The sequence below is a fragment of the Macaca mulatta genome, chromosome 20, assembly GCF_049350105.2.
Source record: "Macaca mulatta isolate MMU2019108-1 chromosome 20, T2T-MMU8v2.0, whole genome shotgun sequence".
NCBI classification, from domain to species: domain Eukaryota; kingdom Metazoa; phylum Chordata; class Mammalia; order Primates; family Cercopithecidae; genus Macaca; species Macaca mulatta.
In genome coordinates, this window is record NC_133425.1 from 11,982,635 (window position 1) to 12,006,226 (window position 23,592).

The 23,592-nt window shown below is 46.6% G+C and overlaps 1 pseudogene; it reads right to left on the minus strand.

Annotated features, from left to right (window-relative positions):
- Nucleotides 1-8,491: 8,491 nt before the first annotated feature.
- On the minus strand, nt 8,492-9,804 carry LOC106994944 (rho GTPase-activating protein 21 pseudogene; annotated as a pseudogene).
- Between the last annotated feature and the right edge of the window lie 13,788 nt (nt 9,805-23,592).

Here is a 23,592-nt window from a genome sequence, read left to right on the forward strand (position 1 = left end):
TTGACTACAATCCTTTTTTTTTTTTTTTTCCTAGAGACAGGGTCTCTCTCTGTCACCCAAGTTGGAGTATAGTGACACCGTCATAGCTTACTGAAGCCTTGATCTCCTGAGCTCAAGTGATCCTCCCGCCTCAGCCTCCCAAGTAGCTAGGACTACAGGTGTACACCACCACACCCAGATAATTAAAAAAAATTTTTTTTGTAGAGACAGGGTCTCACTTTGTTGCTCAGACTGGTCTCCAACTCCTGGCCTCAAGCAATCCTCCCACCTTGGCCTCCCAAAGTGCTGGGAGCCCAGCCCTTATTTTTATTTTTATTTTTTAGAGACAGGATCTCACTCTGTCACCCAGGCTGGAGTGCAGTGGCGCAATCATAGCTTACTGCAGCCTCAAACTCTTGGACTCAAGCAATCCTCCCACCTTAGTCTCCTGAGTAGCTGGGATTACGAACAAGCACCACCATGCCCTGAATTCTATTTTTACAGAGGATGGAGAAAATCGATTTCAATGGCTACCTACTAGTGGCTCCCACGAGGTGAATTCATGTTGCTGGATTTCCATCGCCTCGACTCTAAAATGGGAATGGTACCAGTCCTTGCTCATATTAAGTGCTTAGCACAGTACCTGGTAGGTAGGGAACCTATGATAAATGGATATTCAGTGTTAGTAAATCTCCGTAGCCACCGTTGAGGTTCTAGAATATATTTGTGGAGGAGAACTATGAATGGGTCTGAGTTTCCTGGCAGCCAAATAGAAAAGATCTGAATACACTAAGATTTGGGACCTTCACTGAGATGTGATCACTCTTGGATTCTGTCTGGAGAAATCCAAGCGTCTGCAGCTCTGCCCTTCTCTCAGAGCTCAGTCCAGCTTTCTTCGTGTTCAACGTGAATATGGAGTTGGTGCTATGCTGCTAGGAATTGTCAGCCACACTTACTGCGTCCCAGAGTTCAGAGTGAGATGACCAGCCAGCCCCAGGGCTGCTTGGCCAAGATACCTTGAGGACTGGATTTTCTTTCTTTTTTTTTTTTTTTTTTGAGACGGAGTCTCGCCCTGTAGCCCAGGTTGGAGTGCAGTGGCCGGATCTCAGCTCACTGCAAGCTCCGCCTCCCGGGTTCACGCCATTCTCCTGCCTCAGCCTCCCGAGTAGCTGGGACTACAGGCGCCCGCCACCTCGCCCAGCTACTTTTTTTGTACTTTTTAGTAGAGACGGGGTTTCACCGTGTTCAGCAGGATGGTCTCGATCTCCTGACCTCGGGATCCGCCCGTCTCGGCCTCCCAAAGTGCTGGGATTACAGGCTTGAGCCACCGCACCCGGCCAGGACTGGATTTTCATTTCTCAGCCTCACTTGGCCCTTATACCTCCGAGACACTGCGTTCACCATTCATAATTTTAGCTCAGTTCACTTGGAAAAACCCAACCACAAAGCAGAGAACTTGAGAAAGGCCCCACTCTGAATTTGGTGGGTCCAGGCTTGGCCACTTCTACCCAAAGGGTGGTGTCAAGCCCCCTCCGTGTGTTCTGCCACAGCCAGGAGACTTTCATCCAGCTGTAGCCAGGGGACTTCCACTCATGGGAGTCACCAAACACCGTTCTTTTATTTTTTATTTTTGTAGAGACAGAGTCTCACTCTGTTATCCAGGCTGGAGTGCAGTGGCACAATCACAGCTCACTGTAGCCTCGACCTCCTGGGCTCGAGTGATCCTCCTGCTTCAGCCTCCCAAATAGCTGGGACTATACAGGTGCACGCCACCAAGACCAGCTAATTAAAAAAAAAAAAAATTTTTTTTTGTAGAACCAGGGTCTTGCTATGCTGCCCAGCTAGTCTCAAACTCCTGGGCTCAAGTGATCCTCCCACCTTGGCCTCCCAAAATGCTAAGACTCTAGGCATGAGCTACTGCACACAGCTGAAATGCCCCTCTGAAGCACATGGGGCCTGGCTTGTTGGCCTTATTTTCCAGATAAGTGACTGAATCTCAGAGAAGAAAAGGGACTGGCCAAGGCCACCCAGGAGGGTGAGACCATCTCTCCTCTTTCCTCTTGTGCCCTTTCCTACAATCCCTTCTCCAGACCACATGCGAAGTGAGCTTGTTGTCTAGCAGTAAGTGGATCCCGTAGATGCCTGCTCAAAACCTTCTAGAGGCTTCCTTGCCCACACAGTTAAATCTCAGCTCCGCATGGCCTGGCCCTGGCGACTTCTTCCCCACTGTCAGCCCCTGCCACTCTCTCTTCCTCGCCCAGACCACACTGCCCACCGTCCTTTGTGGCTGTTCTTGGAATGCACCAAACTTGACTTGAGGACTATGCCCTCGCCGTCTCCCTTGCCTGATATGCCCTCCACACACCTTGGGGACTATGCCCTTACCATCCCCCTTGCCTGGCATGCCCTCCACATGCCCTGGCGTGCTCGTCACCTGTCCAGCTCTTCCATGTCCTTCAGGTGGCAGCTCAGAGGTCACTTTCTGGAGGAGCTGTGGTCGGTGCCACACTAGGATCTTATGACACTCACTCTCTGGCAAACACCTGGGACGTTGCCTGGGGGCTGTCTCTGTCTTTCACAAGCCTGAAGACCCAGCAGTTGAGGCCAAAGGTCTGGAGTGGTGAAGCCCCCAGATGCTGCACCCAACCAATGGCTTTCAGGAGCTGATGTAGCCCCATTCATCCAACACATCACTCCATCAAGCTCCTTCCCATCTTCATCTGGAAGTATCCAGATGACTTGCTTGTTGACTGTGTGTTTCCCGACTCGAATGTGAGCTTCTTGAAAACAAGTTCATGATCACCCTCTTCCCCCAGTCCATGTCCCCAGCCCCAGGACAGCTGCTGACCCATAGCAGGTCCCCATAGCAGGTCCTCTGTACATAACTGATGAATAAGTGAATGAGTGGGTGAATGAATGAATGAGTGGGTGAAGGAACGAGTCAATGAACCCCAACCCAGCGTTCCTTCTCCACTCCTCCTGAGCTCCCACTGGAGCTAGAAAACAAAAATCTACCTTCTACCATCTCCTGGCTCGGCTTCATCCCCAAGGAGGGGCTCACATCCTGGCTCCACCTTGAATCCCCTGGGAGTTTTTGTTTTTTTAATTTTTGTTTTTGTTTTTACAAGATCCACACCCAGCCTCAACCCTGAACTCTGGATGAACTCGTCTGGCAGGGGGACCCAGGCAGCAGCATTCTTAAAAACCTGCCCAGGAGATGCTAATGTGCAGCCAGGGTGGAGAAGCACTGGTTTCGAAGTTGGGAGGTAGGGGAGGACCCAGATACAATCCAAGGTTCTAGGGTGGCCAACTCTGCTAGTTTCCCCAGACCAAGGGGGTTCTCAGGAGGCAGGCTCTGCAGAGCTAAAACTGGGATAGTTCAAGCAAACCAGGATGAGTGGGTCACTCTACATGTTCCCCATGCCACCTGGATAGCAGATCCAACCAGCCACACCCCTTCCCTGGTGACTTCTAGAGGTCCAAGTCCCTTGAGATCCCCGCTGCCTTGAGGAGAGGACCATGAATCCTGCTCTAGACCTGGAACATCAGAGGAGGGGAAAGGGCCACAGATGGACAGCATAGGGGTGAGATTGGAACCAGGGCTCAGGAACTGATGCTGCTGAAGATCAGGCCATCCCTCCTCCTTTCCTCACCCCCACCCCATCCCAGGCAGGTGTGATTCGAACAGAGAGAGCCGGGCATTCCCATGTGGCTTGTGGGCAGTGCCTATTCATTGTGAGAGTCTTTTGGGATCAGGCTGGATTTGTTTCCGCTTCATTATCCCCTACCCAGGCCTGGCACATATTAGGTGCTCAGTAAACAGAGGCACAATACTAAAGGCATGCAAAAAATTGATCACCATGTCAGCTGGGAACAACCAAGCTTTTTCACCCACTTCCCTCGCTGCATACACTCAGTGTCCACTCTAGTGTCAGACACAGTGGAGATGCTCAATGCCTGTTTGTTGATTGAACAAAAGAAAACATTGACAGCTTTTCCAAACAGGCTTCTGTCTCACTCCAGCCTCTTGCCCATTACTCTGTTGGGGATTTAGGGATCTTTTCCTCACACCCCTTGGTCTCAGTATTCATCCAACCACATGAATAAAATTAAACTTCTATCTTGTTCTGTTATGTAGGGCAAAACTACCAGCTGACTCTAATATCTTCTCACATCAGATGAGGATTTTTGGCTGGCTTATGGTCCTATCAGCTAAAGATCACCTTTCTTGGCCTCCCCTGCAGTGAGTCATGTAAAGTAAAGCTAATAAAGTAAGTTGTGCCACTTTGGGGTTATACTTTTCCCTCTGATAGAATGCAGTTGTGATGGTAGGAGCTGGAGCAGCCATGTTGAATCATGAGGTGGGAGCCATGAATAAAGATGGGGAAACCATGCAAGAGAGAGAAGCTGAAACCCTGCACTACAGAGCCTCCTTATCTGTTCTGCATGGCTGATATTTGGACTGTTACCCAAGAAAGAAATACACTTGTCTGTCATTGGCCTTTGTCACAGCAGCCATACCTATATCTTACCTTATTTTGAATCACGCAAAAAATGGGTAGATGGATATTTGTCCACTATGGATGTTGTGTTTGAGACCATTTGGCTTAAGACATTGGCTCCACGACTCATGCATGGGGAAGCCTCTTAAAGAGATAAAGCACTCATCCAGGGTACAGAGGAGCAGAAACTAGGCATGAAGAGAGGCTCTCAGGACTGCCAGGTGGGAGAAGGGTGCTATGGCTTGGATCTTTGTTCCCTACAAACCTCATGTTGAAATTTGATCCCCAATGTGGGAGGTGGGGACAAATGGGAGGTGTTTAGGGGATGGGGCATGCGGATGGATCTCTCCCTCCCATGGGGTGAGTTCTTGTTCTATTAGTTCCCAAGAGAGCTGGTTGTTAAAAAGAGCCTGGCACCTGCCCCCACTCTTGCTTCTTTTCTGTCCATGTGATCTCTGCACACACGGGGCTCCTCTGCACCTCCCACCACAAGTGGAAGCAGCCTGAGGCCCTCACTGGATGCCCAGTCTTGAACTTCCAGCCAGCAGAATCACGAGCCAAATAAACCTCTTTTCTTTGTAAATTACCCAGCCTCAGGTATTCCTTTATAGCAACATGAAGTGGACTGAGACAAAAGGACTTCAGTATTAAGATACTAAGTATAAAAAATGGCAGTTTCCATAGGTGCCCCAGTCTAAGAGTTACATGGGCAGACATCCCAAAACACAAGTGCTACTTTGCACTGTGCTGCTTCTCCCAGGGCCCAGAGAGGTTAAGCAACTTGACCAAGGTCCCACTGGTAAGTGGCAGAGCTAGGACTTAAGTCCGGCTGTGATATGATTTGGATCTATGTCTCACTCAAATCTCATGTTGAATTGTAATCTCCAATGTTGGAAGTGGGGCTTGGTGGGAGGTGATTGGATCGGGGGGCAGTTTCTCATGAATGGGTGCTTATGAACAGCATCCCCTGGGTGCTGTTCTGATAGTGAGTGAGTGAGTGAGTGAGTGAGTGAGTGAGTGAGTGAGTGAGTGAGTTTTTGTGAGATCTGGCTGTTTAAAAGTGTGTGGCACCTCCCCTCTTTGGAGCAACAGGAACTGTCATTCATTGTTGGTGGGGATGCAATAATGGTGAAGTCACTCTGGAAGACAGCTTGGCAGTTTGTAATAAAATAAACATACTCCTACCATACAACCCAGGAATCAGGCCCGTTGGCATTTACCCAAATGAGCTAAAAACTCATGTCCACACAAAAGCCTACACATGGATGTTTATAGCAGCTTTATGCATGATTGCCAGAACTTTGGAAGCAGCCAAGATGTCCTTCAGCAGGGGAACAGATAAAAACTGAGTACATCCAGACAATGGAATATTATTCAGTGCTAAAAAGAAATGAGCTATCAAGCCGTGAAAATACGTGGAGGAAACTTACGTGCATGTTAGTAAGTGAAAGAAGCCAACCTGAAAAGGCTATACTCTCTGTGATTCCAACTCTATGACACTCTGGAAAAACTATGGAGACAGCAAAAATATCAGTGGTAGCCAGGGGTTGAGGGGAGACAGGAATAAACGGGTGGAGCACAGGGGATTTTTAGAGCAGTGCAACCTCTGTATGGCACAGTTATGGTAGATTCATGTCATTACCCTTCGGCCCAGTCTCACAGAATGTACCTCGAGTACATTCATCCACCCTAATGTAAACCATGGGCTTGGGGTGATGAAGTGTCGATATAGATTCATCATCTGTAACAAATGTTCCACTCTGGAGAGGGATGTTGAGAGTGGGACAAGCTGCGTATGTTTTGGGGGAGGGCGTACAAGGGAAGCCTCTATCTTCTGTTCAATTTTGCTGTGAACCTAAAACTACTCTAAAAAGTGAAATCTATTTTGTAAAACTCTGAGGGCTTGGGTTGAGGAGTGAGGACTTATAGGGCTGTCTCCAGGCCTTTAGGATGGTCCCGGCTTCTGCTCCCACAGCTCGTGAGGGATATCCCACTGTTGTACAGGACAGCCAGGAGAGGCTCACAGCAGATTTGGAGTCAGGGAGCCTGGGCTCGTCTGCTTCTGAGGGGCTGCCTGGAGCGCTCAGGGGTACAGGAGCAGTGGTCCCTGACTGGCATGAGGTTGGCATAAGCCTTCTCTGGGATATACTCAGAGCTTGGCATGTTCAAGTTGAAAATCATTCGTAGAATTTCTCAGCCGGGCGCGGTAACTCACACCTGAAATGCCAGCACTTTGGCAGGCTGAGGTGGGTGGATCCTAGCTCCGGTTTCTCAGCTGAGGCACTGCTGACATTTTGGGTTACATAACTCTATGTTGTGAAATTCTGTCATGTGCACTGTAGGATTCAGCATCTCTGGTCTCTACCCACTAGATGCCAGACACACCTTCCCTCCCTGTTGTGACAGCCCAGAATATCTCCAGATATGGCCAAATGCCCCATTGAGAACACTGCTCTCATCACCTTCTTTTTGTACTTTCCAGATAGGGGAAACTGAGGCCTGCAGGGGCCAGGGCTTACCCATGGTTTCACAGCACCTGAGAGCTGCCCAGGCAAGGTGGAGTTGGGGCTGCCCTGCCCATACTCCTTGGCACTCAAAAATCCAGCACACGTCCAGGCAAGCTGTGACTCTGCACCTGTGGGCTCCATCCACCCAAGCCAGGGTGAGAAGAAGGCAGTGAATGCCCCAGGAGCACTCCCCCCTGCACAGTGATGGTCAGGGTGGAGGATAAATGCCCCCTCTCCCTCGCCCCGAAATGGGATTGAGCCTCAGTTGTTCATCACGTATTCTAACTTCCTTCCCTTCCTGGAACCCTCCCCAAATAAACTATTCCCACCCACATCCTTATCTCAGGATCTGTTTCTAGGGAGCCCAAGGATTGCGTTGGATCTTGCCTGTACTTCCCACCTTCAAGATTCTCTGCACTAGATTATGATCTGGAGTCTTTCTGAGCCTGGGAAGCCAACAGACTGTGTATGTTTGTCCGGTGGCTGGAGGCCACTGGTAGGCACCGGTGCAGCCCTGTGGGTGGGGCCATCTGTCCAGCATTCATTCAGATTGGTCTGGTATTCTTTCTAATGCTAACGCCCTGCTGAATTTCTTTCTTTCTTTCTTTTTTCTTTTTTTTTTCACCAAAATGATTTTTATTTCCAGTATTTAACTGGATATGGACACAGGCATGACACAGGTTTGGATTCATTAAGTCCTCATGCAGAATTATATTCTTCTTGATAAAGAAGCCAGTTCCATCCAGGATCCACTATCTACACACCTATGTTACAACGTTTATATCAAATCTGGTATCTGGAGAAAAGATACACATTTAATACATTCATTTAAGTTACGTATTTTACAGAAAGATTAAAAATTCAAGTCACACAAAACCCAAAAACTGTATTAAAAGTTGGAATATAAAACTCAGATCCACCTGGAATGACTAAAGAATGGAAGTTCTGTATCCACCTGTGTTAAAACTGGTAAATGTAATGAAATTTGTTACCGATAAAACACATTCATTTATTCAATGTAAGTTATCTAATTTTAACAATATGGCACCCTAAAAACCACATGTATTTTTATGATGAGGCACTTTTGTTTGTGATGAAGCCAAAAGAACAAACTTGTTGCACACTAATGCCAGTGATTTTCTTCAGTGACTTGGGGTATATGCTATGTAGTAAGTTGCAACAAATGCTTTGCTCATTTGTATACAACTATCCGATATATTTTTAAATACATATATTTATTATGTATGTATATATGTATGTATATATAAAATATGATATATTTTAAATACATATATACATATATAATATGTATAACATATGTATATATAATACATATATATATGTTCTTCTGGCTGTAGTAATCCACTGTAAAGCTATTTCACAGTGCAAAATGATGAAACCAGCCCAAATGAAGGCTGCATAGTAACAATTCTGGTACAAGAAAATATTGACAGTTCCTGGAATGTGTAGCAGTAGCTTTTTACTTGCTAGAGTGGACATACCCCCAGTTTAAAGACAGGGATGAAATTGTGATTTATTGCCTGGGGTTTCAGACAGTTTATGAGGTTGGGCATTCGCTGCGGAATTAGCATTTTTGCTCACGTTCTGGAAGCTTTCTCCGTTCATTTGGTCAGGTGACTGCAGTGGTATGGAAAGAAGGGGCCTGTTTGTTGAAGCCAAGGTGCTGGAAGAACCGCCTGTGTCGCACTGAAAGGCCAAAGGTGTGTGGGTCGTGGCTGTTTCTAAGGTGCTTGGGTTCTCCGCCTGGGGAGCTCCACTTTATCCTCTGCTAAGGTCAGAGGTACTAGTGTGTAGGCGTTTCCCGGCCAGCCAGTCTGAGATGGAAAGGTCCTGGGCTGAGCATTTTGGTTTTAACCGGTTCACAGCTGAAAGTTCCGATTCTGCCCGCTCTGCTCGTGCACTTTCCAAAAATTCAAAACGCTGATTTCAGTAGCATCTCTGTGCCCTCCTAGAGTACGTCTGCGTGGGATGCTTTTCCTTTCAGCAGTCTCAGCATTCGCTTTGTGATTCCCTCCTCCAAACATGTCATCCGCAGGGGCTCTGGGTCCCAGTTTTAACCGATCTGCTATTTTCGTTTTCCATGTAGGTTCCTGTTTTCAAATTCGCCTCTGGTGGGTGTCAGAAAGCTCCCACTTGGCTTTCTTTTTTTTCATAACATCAAACGCTTTAGTTAATGAAGGTGTTTCTTTCTCGTTCTTGGCATCTCCTAGACTTCCACTGTCTGACCTGAACCTAGCTGATTTTTTCCTGGAGAGAGTATCACATTCGATGAGTTTATGGGAACTGAAGAGCTTTCTCCGGCTATCTAAACTTGGTGTTAAACTTCCCTCTGTGCAACTCACTTCACTTCCTTCAGAATTTCTCCGGCTGCTCTTAGTCACTTTTCGCAGTTTTCCTCAGAAAAGCCTCTCTGAAGTCAAAGCTGTGGGGAAAACGGGAAACTCGCTCTCACTGTCGGTTTCCACAGGCCGCCCCTGGCTGATGAGTTCGCTTCTCTCGGCGTCTGCCTGGTCCCCGTTGCTCTCTGCCAGGGACTGCATCTCAGGGCTCAGTCAACTGGAGTCCCGGCTAGTCAAGTACGTAGCAGACGATGTGGTGGAAAAATCTGAGGTGATGGTGCTGACATTGGCCAAAAACTCACTGTTTCATTTCTGTGCACTGATGAATTTCTTTTTTTCTTTTCTTTTCTTTTTTTTTTTTTTTTTTGAGATGGTGTCTTGCTCAGTCGCCCAGGCTGGAGTGCAGTGGCTCCATCTCCGCTCACTTGCAAGCACCACCTCCCGGGTTCACGCCATTCTCCTGCCTCAGCCTCCCAAGCAGCTGGGACTACAGGCCCCTGCCACCAAGGTATTTTTAGTAGAGACGGGGTTTCACCGTGGTCTCGATCTCCTGACCTCATGATCCGCCCGCCTTGGCCTCCCAAAGTGTTGAGATTACAGGCGTGAGCCACCGCGCCCGGCGTGAATTTCTTATAACGGTTTTATTGAGGTGTAATTTCCATACCATACAACTCATCCATTAAAAGTGTACAATTCAATGGCTTTTTTCTTTCTTTGGAGACAGAGTCTCACTCTATCACCCAGGCTGGAGTGCAGTGGTGCAATCTCAGCTCACTGCAACCTCTGCCTCCTGAGTTCAAGCGATTCTCCCACCTTGCCTCCGAGTAACTGGACCACTATGTCTGCTAACTTTTAGAATTTGTTTGTAGTGATGAGGTCTCCCTTTGTTGTCCAGACTGGTCTCGAACTCTTGGACTCAAGTGATCATTTCACCTCAGCCTCCCAAAGTGCTGGGATTACAGATATGAGCCACTGTGGCCAGCCATTGGCTTTTAGTATATAAACGAAGTTGTCCATGCTTCACCACAGTCAATTTTAGAGCATCTTTCTTTTTTCTTTTTCTTTTTAGAGAGACAGGGTCTCACTTTGTTGCCCAGGCTATAGTGCAGTGGTGTGATCACAGCTCACTGCAGCCTCCAACTCCTGGGCTCCTGCCTCAGCCTCCAGAGTAGCTGGGACTGCAGGAGTGCACCACCATGCCCAGTTACTTTTATATTTGTAGAGATGGGGGTCTCACTATGTTGCCCAGGCTGATCTCCAACTCCTGGTCTCAAGTGATCCTCCTGCCTCGGCCTCCCATAGCACTGGCATTAGAAGTCACCATGCCCGGCTCCATTTGTACCTTTTGAGAAACTGGTAGTCTATTTTCCAAAGTTTCACTCTGTCAAAAAAAAAAATACATTTTTAAACAATAGCATAACATACATAAAGTGTAAAATCATAAATGTACAACTTAATACCTTTTCACAAACTGAACACTCCCGGAGATCCAGCATCCAGACCAAGAAACAGGATGTTTGCAACCCTCAGAAGCCCCTGTGGGGGTCAGTCCCTTCCAGCCACCCCCCCGCCAGAGGAACCATTGTCCTGCCTCCTAATAGCACAGTTTCTGTTTCCTTCCTGGATTTTAAATCTTCTCCAGGTCAGGCACAGTGCCTTACATCTGTAATCCCAGCACGTTGGGAAGCCAAAGTGGGAAGATTGCTCGAGCCCATGAGTTTGAAACCAGCCTGGGCAATAGAGTGAGACCTCATCTCTACGAAAAAATTGAAAAATTAGCTGGCTTTGGTGGTGCATGTCTATAGTCCCAGCTACTTGGGAGGCTGAGAAGGGAGGCTCACTTGAGCCCAGGAGTTCAAGGCTATAGTGAGCTATGATTATGCAACTACACTAACAGCATAGGTGACTAAGTGAGATGCTGTCTCTAAAAATAAATAACATAATAAATATATAAATATAATAAATGAGTAAATGAGTATTCTCCATTCCTGGTGAGGGGTGGAGCCTGGCAGGAGGGCCAGGCTGAGGAATGTCAGAAGAGAAAGCTTACTCCCAGATCCTAGAAGGAGGGAGGCACCCCAGCGAAGCGTGGGGGCTGGGGCCTGTGGGGCTTCCTCCTCACAGCCCCTTGTGCCTTCCCACCTGCTGGGAGTTTTAGGGGGTTTCCGGAGGTTACAGAACCAGGAAAATATTTTCTAGAGTCCTTGACTTTGGTGTGACCACAGGCAGCCTGAAACCGAAAGCCAGGCCTTGGGACTGGGCGGCCGCTTCCCTTGGCTGGGATTCAGGCACAGGCCAGACACACAAGAGGCCTTCAGAGTCATCCTGCCGGCCATGTGACCCAACAGGCAGGGTCACGCATGTCTTTGTCTGACATCAGAACCCACCTGGAGAGCCCCTGTGTCTTAGGTGTGTCCTGAGACCTAAGCTGGAAGTTCAGAGCACATTGCCCAGAAGAAGTGAGACTTTTTCAGAATGTTTTTTTATTTGGAAACAGGGTCTTGCTCTGTCACCCAGGCTGGAGTGCAGTGGCGCAATCTTGGCTCACTGCAGCCTTGACCTCCTGGGCTCAAGCAATCCTTCTACTTCTCAGTCCCACAAGTAGCTGGGACTATGGGTGTGCACCACCACATGCGGCTAATTTTTGTATTTTTTGTAGAGATGGGGTTTTGCCGAGTTTCCCAGGGTGGTCTCAAACTCCTGGGCTCAACTGATCTGCCCACCTCAGCCTCCTAAAGTGCTGGATTATAGGCATGAGCCATCACACCTGGCCTTGGAATGTTTTAAGGTACAGTCATGACAAGACTCTTGCTGATGCCACGAGAAGCCCCTAGGAAGCAGGGTGTGCTGGCTAGCTTCTGTTGCCTCCAGAGTGGTTCCCCTCCCTTCTCTTCCCTTCCACACCTGCCGCCTGCACAGGTGCTGACCATAAGAGCCCCAATCAACAGGCAGCTGCAGCGCCCACCACCCACAGGCTCCCATTGGCCAATGCGGGCCCAGATAGGAGATTGGAAGGGAGGAGAATGAGCACGCTGTTTTTAGATCTCTGGCTCTGTCCATCAAAGACAAACAGAGCCCACCACTAGTTAATGCACTGAAGAAGATTTCATTCAGTAAAACCATTGCAACAGGGAAGAGGGACCAGCATGAACCGAACCCAATTTCCCCAAAATAAAATGCTGGAGACTGGTTTTTTTTTTGGAACAGGGTCTCTCTGTCGCCCATGTTGAAGTGTAGTGGCACAATCATAGCTCACTGCAGCCTCGACCTCTCAGGCTCAAGCGATCCTCAGCCACCAGAATAGCTGGGACTACAGACGCACACCTCCATGTCTACTAATTTTTAGAATTTTTTTTTGTAGAGACGAGATCTCTCTGTGTTGCCCAGGCTGGTCTTGAACTCCTGGACTCAAGCCATCCTCTCACCTCGGCCTCCCAAAGTGCTGGGGCTACAGGTATGAGCCACCACCCCTGGGCGTCCCTGCCTCCATCTTCACGTGGCCTTCTCCTCTCTCTCCTGTGTCTCAAATCTCCCCCTACTTTCCTTATAGGGACACGAGACATTGGATTTTGACCCGTGTCAAACCTAAATCAAGGATGACCTCACCTTGAGATCCTTAATGAAATCTGCAAAGATCCTATTTCGAATTAAGTTTGCTCATATATGGAGAGTTAGGACTTGAACATATCTTTTTTTTTTTTGGTAGAAATGAGGGCTCTTTATGTTGCCCAGGTGGGTCTTAAACTCCTGGGCTCAAGCCACCCTCCCACCTCCACCTTTCAAAGTTCTGGAATTACAGGCGTGAGCCACTGTACCTGGCCACGGACGTATCTTTTTTAGGGACACAATTTAACTCACTGCATTCTACCTGCCTCCATTTTTTTCCCATCATTCTGCTTTCTATATAGGGCAACAGAAGCCTGGGTAGGTACGCAAGACTGGTGGGGCCTCTGTGAATGAGTATCCAGACAACTGACTAAAAGAGTTTAGGGATTCTCTAAAAAGAGAAGCGAGAAGACAGAAGGGAAGAAGGCATCAAAGAAATAAAGCCAGAAATTTTCCTGGAACGGAAGAATACAGAGCAGTAGATGAATGGTGGTTCTTTCAATATCTTGTTCCGATGAGTGGATGGGAAGCCACCCTGATGATAATGGGTTTGGCAGTCACATGGGATGGAAGATCGAAAGTGGTTCTTAGCCTTTCCACAAGTAGCCTCTTAGTAAGTATAAACTCATACACCATCAGGAGAAGTGAGGCAATGTTGATGAGTAAAGCAGGCATGTGCAAGGCAATAAGGAAGAGTGGAAATTGTGTCCAACAATGGACACAGTCCGTGATGCAAAAGGACATTCCCTTTGTATGAGTCTGCTCAGCCTACCGTATTAAAGTACCATGGACTGGGTGGCTTCGGCAATAAAAATGCTATTTTCTGGCTGGGCACGGTGGCTCATGCCTGTAATCCAGCACTTTGGAAGGCTGAAGCAGGAGGATCACTTGAGGCCAGGAGTTCAAGCCTAGGCAACATAGCACAACCTCCATCTCTATTTTATTTTTTTTGAGACAGAGTCTTACTCTATTGCCCAGGCTGGAGTGCAGTAGCTCGATCTCACCTCACTGCAACCCCCACCTTCTGGGTTCAAGAGATTCTCCTGCCTCAGCCTCCCGAGTAGCTGACACTACAGGCACCTGCCACCAAGCCCGGCTATTTTTTGTATTTTTAGTAGAGACAGGGTTTCACCATGTGGCCAGGATGGACTCTGTCTCTTGACCTCATGATCTGCCCACCTTGGCCTCCCAAAGTGCTGGGATTACAGGCATGAGCCACCGTGCCCAGCCCCTAATGACCTCATTTTAACCCAATGTCCTCATTGAAGAGTTGGTCTCCAAATACAGTCACATTCTGAGATGCTAGGTTTTAGGACTTCGTATGAATAGGGATGGGGGACTCAATTCAGCCCCTAACACCCTCTGTGAAGACATTTCCCTTCACATTAAGAATAATTCATGTTGAGCCTGGGCAACATAGCAAGACCCCATCTCTACAAAAAATATTTTAAAAATTAGCTGTGTGTGGTGGTACACACCTGTAGTCCCAGCTACTCAGGAAGCGGCAGGACTGTTTGAGCCCAGGAGTTCGAGACTGCAGTGAGCTATAATCATGCCACCGCATTGCAGCCTAGATGATGGAGTGAGACCTTGTCCCTAATAAATAAATAAATAAAAATACTTCATTTTGCATGCCAACCACACTTGTCTACTCCCCTACCCCATCACCGGACACATACACACACACACACACACACACACACACACACAGAATGGCAGTTTGTAGGCTCCTAGCAACACGTTTGTTGACTGAAGAATGGTGGGAAATGGATGAGGCTAGTTCCCGGATGGGTGGAATCTGGCTTTGCAAGAGTTTGGGGAATCTCTGTTCCCTGCACAGTTCAAATTTGGAGAAGCAGATTAATGTATTTACTTGGAAAAGAGAACTTACCCCTGTGGTTTCTCCATCTTGGGAGGAAGTTCCATGAATAAACAACCAACTTGCTTTTGAAATACTTTCTACCCAAATACTTTGAATACTTAGAATGACCCCCTAGATGATGGCTGAGTTGGGGACAGAATTTCCAGAGCTGGGTCGGCCTAAGGCAGCCGCTCACCCCACTCGCCTTTCTATGGTCTTCCTTGGGGTCTGAAGATGATCATGGTGTACATTGTTACCCTCTGTGGCGGGGGAAGCTCCCTGTAAGCATTCATTGAGGGTCTGCTGACTGCAGAATCTTTTGGTGGTGGGAGAGAGGGGGAAAGAGAAGGCATGTGAGTTTGTGGTAGGCTGGAAGGTGAACCCTGGCTTAGCTCTTGAATTCTTTTTTTTTTTTTTTTTTTTTGAGATGGAGTCTCGCTCTGTTGCCCAGGCTGGAGTGCAGTGGCACGATCTCGGCTCACTGCAAGTTCCACCTCCCGGGTTCACGCCATTCTCCTGCCTCAGCCTCCTGAGTAGCTGGGACTACAGGCACCCACCACCATGCCCGGCTAATTTTTTTGTAATTTTTAGTAGAGACGGCATTTCATTGTGTTAGCCAGGATGGTCTTGATCTCTTGACCTCGTGATCCGCCCATCTCGGCCTCCCAATGTGCTGGGATTACAGGCATGAGCCACCGCGCCCGGCCAGCCCTTGAATTCTAACAATGGTTTTTGCCATTTTGTGCTGTGAAATCATGAATAAGTGACTTTGCCACTCTGAGTCTCAGGTTTCCTGTCTGCAAAATGAGGATGTGCCTGCCCACATTGTGGGATGTACCTTACCCATATTGCAGAATTGCTGGGCAATTCAAGTGTGAAATCCTACATGAACATGCTTGCAAAAGTCACAAAGGCCTGGGAAGCACAGTATCGTCATTGTTATTGGGTGTAACCAGAAATCGGAGAATGATTCAAAATTCACATGTGAGATGAATGCCGTTGGATATAAAGTGGAATGTTAGAAATGGAATCTCTGAAGGATGTGGGGAAGTAGAACAGAAAGGCAGGAAATGTGGCTTGATTTCCTGCTGGCTGCTGTGAGTTGCACAAAGTACTCTAGTCTGTGTGCTTTGGGTTCCTCATAATAAAATGGAGATCAAAACATCTAACTTGCCAGGTCATTTCCAGATAATAATAGTAATAAATTGCACAGGTGCAGTGGCTTGCGCCTATAATCCCAGCATTTTGGGATTGAGCTTGAGCCCAGGGGCTTGAGACCAGACCAGACAATATAGTAAGACCTCATCTGTACCAAAAATGCAAAAATTATTCAGGCATGGTGGCGTGTGCCTGTCGTCCCAGCTACTTGGGAGGCTGAGGTAGGAGGATCACTTAAGCCCAGGAAGTGGAGGCTGCAGTAAGGGGAGATCACACTACTGTATTCCAGCCTGGGCGACAGAGTGAGACTCTGCCTCAAAAAAAAAAAGTAATAAATACTAATATGTAGTGGACACTTACTGTGTGCTAAGCACTGGTGTTTCATAGACCACGTCTCCTTTAGGTGCCACAGAAACCCTAAGAAGTGGGAATTCATTTCTACTTCCATTTCACAGATAGGAGCTCACAGAAGTCAACTAACTTGCCCAAGGTCACGCAGTTTTTGAGAGGCTCCCCAATATGTACTATTTGATCTGCGAAAACTCTTTGCAAGATGTCAAGTTTCCAGTGAAGCTTCAACGTTGTCAGCAACTGCAAATGCTGGAGACAAGGAGAATACAGAACTGGTGAGCAGTGGGTGGATTAATCTGAGAAGCATTCCTGGAAGAAGCAGATATAAAGTCAGGTTGTGAAGTGGATTAGGATTATTGAGTTCCTGGAGGAGGTCTGGAATGGTGACTGACGTGTGTAAGTCAGGGGCATACAGATGGGATTTAAAGATATGGGGCTGGATGGATTGTCCAAGGAGCGAATGTAGCTAGAAAAGAGAAGAGGAGGCTGGGCGTGGTGGCTCACACCTGTAATCTCAGCATTTTGGGAGGCCGAGGTGAGGGGATCACTTGAGCCCAGGAGTTCGAGACCAGCTTGGCCAACATGGTGAAACCCCATCTCTACTAAAGATACAAAAATTAACCAGACCTGATGGTACATGCCTGTAATCCCAGCTACTCGGGAGGCTGACACAGGAGAATCGCTTGAACCCGGGAGGCAGAGTTTGCTCGAAATACTCATTGGCTTGAAATTGGGCCACTGCAGACCAGCCTAACCAACATGGAGAAACCCCATCTCTACGAAAAATACAAAATTAGCCAGGTGTGGTGGCACATGCCTGTAATCCCAGCTACTTGGGAGTCTGAGGCAGGAGAATCGCTTGTACCCAGGAGGCGGAGGTTGCAGTGAGCCGAGATCGCACCATTGCCCAGCATGGGCAACAAGAGTAAAACTCCAGCTCAAAAGAAAACAAAAAAAGAGAAGAGGTTGAGAAAAGAGCTTTGGGGTGCTCTCATTTGAGAAGTGGAGGTGATGAAGGGGAAATATAGGAGGAGAAGCAACCCCAAGTGGGAAAAACATTTCAGGGAGTGAGTGGTAGACCATGGCAAATGCTGATGGTTTTTCATGTTAGATGTGGCAACAGCAACCTTGACAAGAGCTATTTGGGAGGGAGGTAGGAGTAAAAGCCTGATTGGAGGAGGTTTAACAGAGAATGGGTCCAAGCCCAGTGGCTCATGCCTATAATCCCAGCATGTTGAGAGGCTGAGGCAAAAGAATCACTTCAGTCCAGGAGTTTAAGATCAGCCTGAGCAACATAGGGAGACCTTATCTCTAAAAAATAAAAATAAATTAGCCAGGCAAGACTTTACTCTAAATAGGGAAACCTAATCTCCCTATAGGGAGCCCTAAGTAAATAGATATGTGCCACCATGCCAGGCTAATTTATTTTTTATATTTTATTTATTTATTTATTTATTTATTTATTGAGACGGACTCTCACTCTGTCGCCCAGGCTGGAGTGCAGTGGCTGGATCTCAGCTCACTGCAAGCTCCGCCTCCTGGGTTTACGCCATTCTCCTGCCTCAGCCTCCCAAGTAGCTGGGACTACAGGCGCCCACCACCTCACCCAGCTAGCTTTTTGTATTTTTTAGTAGAGACAGGGTTTCACCGTGTTAGTAAGGATGGTCTCGATCTCCTGACCTCGTGATACACCCATCTCACCCTCCCAAAGTGCTGGGATTACAGGCTTGAGCCACCACGCCCAGCCTATTTTTTATTTTTTAGAGATAAGGTCTGCCTATTTATTTAGGTCTCCAGTGAGACCTTATCACTAAAAAATCAAAACAAATTAGCCAGGCACGTTGGCACATACCTGTGGTGCCAGTTACATGAGAGACTGAAGTGAGACTGCTTGAATGTGGGAGGTCAAGGTTGCAATGAGCGTGATTGTACCATTTTACTCTAGCCTGGGCAACAGAGCAAGACACGGTCTCAGGAAAAAAAAAAAAAAAAAAAGAAGAAGAAGGAAGGAAAGAAAAAAAAAAGAGAGAAAAGAAGAATCCGAGACAGAGGAGTATAAGTAATGCTTTCAAGGAGTTTGGCTCTAAAGGGAGCAAAAAACTGGAGTTGGGCTGGAGGAGGATGTGCAGGAACCTAATCCCCCAGAGAGGTGTCTTCTCCTGTTGGCCGTCTCTAGCACCCTGGCTCACCCTCTACATGGTATCCTATATAGGCTTGACACCAAATGTTTGTAAAATGAGTAGTGATTATAGTAGCCACACCACTCATTAGTCTCCTCATCCCTGCAAGGTTGCTAAGAGGCTGAAAGTAAAACAAAAAAGAGCTAAGAAAACTCCCTGTAAAGTGGGGTTCATTCTTCCTTTGTATGCTAAGCATCATCCTCATTGCTAATGCAATTTCTTTTTTGTTTTGAGAGGCTTGGCTTCATGGTCCCATGCTATAGCTGGGAGTGTGAAAGCAGGTACAATCTTTTGGGTGGATGTGTTAGCCCATTTTGTGCTACTCTAACAGAATACCTGAGATTGGGAAATTTACAAAGAAAAGAAGTTTATTTAGCTTGTGGTTCTGCAGGCTGGGAAGTTCAAGGGCACGACACTAGCTTCTGGCGAGGGCTTTTTTGCTGTGTCATATCATGGCAGAGAAGGTCAAATGGGAAACAGACACATGCAAAGAGGCAAAACCCAAAGGTGTCCTGGCTTTAAAACAACCCACTTTCAAAGGAACTAATCCATTCCATTGAAAATTAAATCCAGAATACCTGAGACTGGGTAATTTACAAAGAAAAAAACTTTATTTAGCTTGTGGTTCTGCAGGCTGGGAAGTTCAAGGGCACGACACCAGCTTCTGGTGAGGGCTTCCATGCTGCATCATATCATGGCAGAGAAGGTCAAATGGGAAACAGACATGAAGAGGCAAAACCCAAAGGTGTCCTGGCTTTATAACAACCCACTCTCAAAGGAACTAATTCATTCCCATGAGAATTAATCCAGCCTCACAGAGCCCATTCATTACTGCAATACTAGCACCAAGCCATTTGTGGGGGATCCCTCCCCATGACCCAAACACCTCCTACTAGGCCCCACCTCCCAACACCACCACATTGGAGGTCAAATTTCAACATGAGTTCTGGTGAAGACAAACACACCATGTCCAAACCATAACAGTGGGCAAGCTGGCAATAGATGTCAACAGCTAGGAAGTCAAATGTATATGACCATTGCAACATTGTTTGTAACAAATCAGATCAATGTCAATGTCCATCATTAAAAGGACTTGATTAGATTAACAATGATATATTCATTCTGTGCAATATTGTAGAGCCATTAAAAGGAATAAAGCAAGTAAATACACAAAACAAACAAAGGAATGAAGCACATTTGCATGCACTGACATAGAAAGGGGTCCAAAATACGTTACATGAAACATTTGAGAGTCAAGTTGTATAACAGTATTATTACAGAATGATATTTAAAGATTTCCCTAGATTGCTTCTAGAAAGAGAGACTATGTATGGATAGCTGGATTTATTTCTTTTAAGTTTCAGGGAGAAGAAAGGAGGCAAGGACAGTGTAGGGAATAATATTCTCACTTTGAAGATGGAGTTGTTATTTTCCAGGGGAACAAAGCCAACTCTGAAACCCCGTCCTAGAATCTGAGGCTGAGCAGCATGGGGAAGAGTTTATTCTTTTTTTTTTTTTTTTTTTTTTCTGAGACAGTCTCACTCTGTTGCCCAGGCTGGAGTGCAATGGCATGATCTCGGCTCACTGCAATTTCTGCCTTCCCGGTGCAAGCAATTCTCCTACCTCAGCATCCCAAGTAGCTGGGATTACAGGTGTGCACCACCACGCCCAGCTAATTTTTTGTATTTTTTGTAGAGATAGGGTTTCACCATGTTGGCCAGCCTGGTCTCAAACTCCTGACCTCAGGTGATCTACCTCAGCCTTCCAAAGTGCTGGGATTACAGGCAGGAGCCACCGCATCCAGCCTCCTCAGGAAGAATTGATTCTTACCTACAGGTCACTTTCCAGGTGCCCATGGAGGTGACTTCACCCAAAACTGGGTTTTCCCAAACATACCACCCCTGAAATTCCCCAAGTCCTCCTCGCTGATTCAGGGGGTAGGACAGGTAGGTGAACAAACACCGTCTGCTAAGAGAAGGCAGAATCATAGCAGGTAAATCCTTCCAGCAGGGTTCCCATAACCTGTAGCAACTATTGTTACCATGAAAACCCAAACCATAGCCGCTATTAGAGGAGAAGCCATAGATACTGTTTTTCCCAGGGCTTAACTGTGCCAAGATGAAATTAGAGGCTTCATCCATTCATTTATTCGTTACCAGGGGTTTAAATCTAACACCAGCCCCTATGATGGGCATTGGGAACATGAAGGTCCATAAGACCCATTCCCACCCATTAAGGAACTCACAGTCCCAAGGAACGAAGGTAGGCAGTTAAATAAGTAATTATAATTCCATGAAAGGACTTAGTGAAAGCCCAAGTATTCATTATCTGGCCCCCACCCTTCATCCATAATAAAATTTTAATAATGTTTTAATAAAGTATCTGGTCATCGGTAAGTTTAATTTTCAAGTTTAGGTCCCATGAATTTCATTTCCACGTTTCCTTAGGCCCTTCTTGCCTGTGAGTTATTTCTGTAATATTTTTAACTTTTTGTTTTGAAATAGCTATAGACTCAATTGACCTTGCCAAGAGAGTGTCAAGTGGTATTGTGTACCTTTCACCCAGCTCTTCGCAACTGGAACCTCTCCCATAAGTATAGTGCATTACTAGCACCAGGAAACAGTCCAACAGACTTAACTAGACTCTGGATCAGCAGAACCTTTTCGAACCCTAGTCTGGCTCTGTCCCTCATATCAACACCCTCTTTCAGTCCGTCTGTCTCTGAGTGTACGTGATCATTTGCAAAGTGAAACTACCATCCTTGCCAAGTTACAGAATTTCCTGAAGTCAATGTAAATGGCGCTGGAGAGCTATTCAAAGCACCCACAAAGACATCAACAAATGAGCATGTGGTAGACATAGGCTAAGAAACAACTGAGAAAGAGGAAATTGACAAGAAGACTGGACAGGTGCTTAAAACAGATAATTTCATTATGAAAAGACAGAGAAAGACCCGTTGGTAAACTAGTAGTACTTTCAAACGTTTTTGTAAAAATGACTTCCTTTCTGTGTGATCATGGTGTGAAACTTGCAGAAAACGATGTCATATCATGTGTTCCAACAAATTTTTTATCAGAAAATTATGTCTAAAAGAAAAAATATACATCAGTCCTGGCTTCATACTCTGTTCATTCTAAAAATTAGTACAGTATTGCAATTGTAATTTCATTAGCTAAAGACAGAATAGTGTCTACAAATTTTTGTTTCATTTAGTTTCATTTTTAAGGTAGAGTCTCAATCAAATAATTAAATCCTTTTTCCCCTCAATATTTACTGTGAAATTTTAGTCCCATTCTGACTAGATTTGCTTTTACCTGACTTTCTCTGGCACTAATGATCCTCGAAGATAAAAAAAATCTCCTGCCAAGGTATTATAGGGCAAAGGACACAATAACCATTTCTGCAGGAAAGTGAGTGAAACCTTCCACTAAGTAACATTTGGGCTGGGTATTGAAGGATGTGTAGGAGTTCACCAAGGGAAAATGAAGGGGAAATCTGTGCAGTTAGAGTGTGGTGTGTCAGAGTCGGAGAAGGAGGGGAGAACATGGCTTCCTTTCTGATGCCATGTGTGGGCTGCAGTGAGGTTGCAAGCAGAGTGGATGAAATGCAGTAAGAACAATTTCCTGTGATAGGGGATGAGGCTGTGCAGGTGAAAAGAGCCTTCCTGAAGAGCTGACGCTTCATCCAAGGCAGTGGAAGCGTTGCTGGAGGGCTTTGCGATAAGGAGGGACATGACCAGTGGTGCAATTTAGAAAGATCCCTGTAGCTGCCACGGAGGATGATGGTGAAGGCAGGAAAACAAACAATCATCATCATCATCATCATCATCATTATTATTATTATTATTACTATTATTATTATTTGAGATAGAGTCTTGCTCTGTCATCCAGGCTGAAGTGCAGTGTGATCTTGGCTCACTACAACCTCTACCTCCCAAGTTCAAGCAATTCTTGTACCTCAGCCTCCTGAGTTGCTGGGACTACAGGCACACCCCACCACACCCGGCTAATTTTTGTATATTCAGTAGAGATAGGGTTTCGCCAAGTTGGTCAGGCTGATCTCAAACCCCTGACCTCAAGGGATCCGCCCACCTTGGCCGCCCAAAGTGCTGGGATTACAGGTGTGAGCCACCATGCCCAGCCAAACTTTAAAGAGTGGTGGTTAAGATGAGACCACTCTAGATGAGACCACTGTGTGGAATCAGGCTCCACCACTGACTAGCCTGGGACCCTCACTTAAGCTTGATGAGCCTCAGCTTCTTCATCTGTAAAATGGGAATGATGATTGTACCTACCACACAGGATTGCTGGGAGGACCAACTGTGAAGTCATGTGCTTAGACCATGTAGGGAGTCAGGTTCAGATGAAAAGTGATGAAGAAGATTTAAATTACAGATGATAGGCTGGGTGCGGTGGCTCACACCTGAAATCCCAGCACTTTGGGAGGCCAAAGCAGGCTGATCACTTGAGACCAAAAGTTTGAGACCAGCCAGGCCAACATAGCAAAACCCCGCCTCTGCTAAAAATACAAAAAAATTAGCTGGGTGTGGTGGCACATGCTTGTAGTACCAGCTACTCAGGAGGCTAGGGCAGGAGAACTGCTTGAACCGGGGAGTTGGAGGTTGCCATGAGCTGAGATTGTGCCATTGCACTCAAGCGTGGGCAACACAGCAAGACTCTGTCTCAAAAATATATATATAAATAAATAGATAAAAACAAAACACATTGCTGGTCTGGCACAAAGATAAGGCTCCTTAGATCCCACAAATGGCATGAAGTCAAGAATGCCGGTGAGCACTCACTAAAGGTTTTTTTTTCTTGAAGGTTCCTATCAAACTCTAGAGAACCCAAGCTTCCTCGTTTGAAAGCTGTAGAGCATACTGGGAAACCTCAGGTGAGAATGTTTGTTTTGCTTTTGTTTTTTTGAGACAGAGTCTCACTCCATCACCCAGGCCGGAGTGCAGTGATGCATTCACGTCCACTGCAGCCTCACCCTGCTGGGCTCAAGCGATCCTCCTACCTCAGCCTCCCAAGTAGCTGGGACTACAGGCATCATCAAGCCTGGCTAATTTTTTTTGTATTTTTTGTA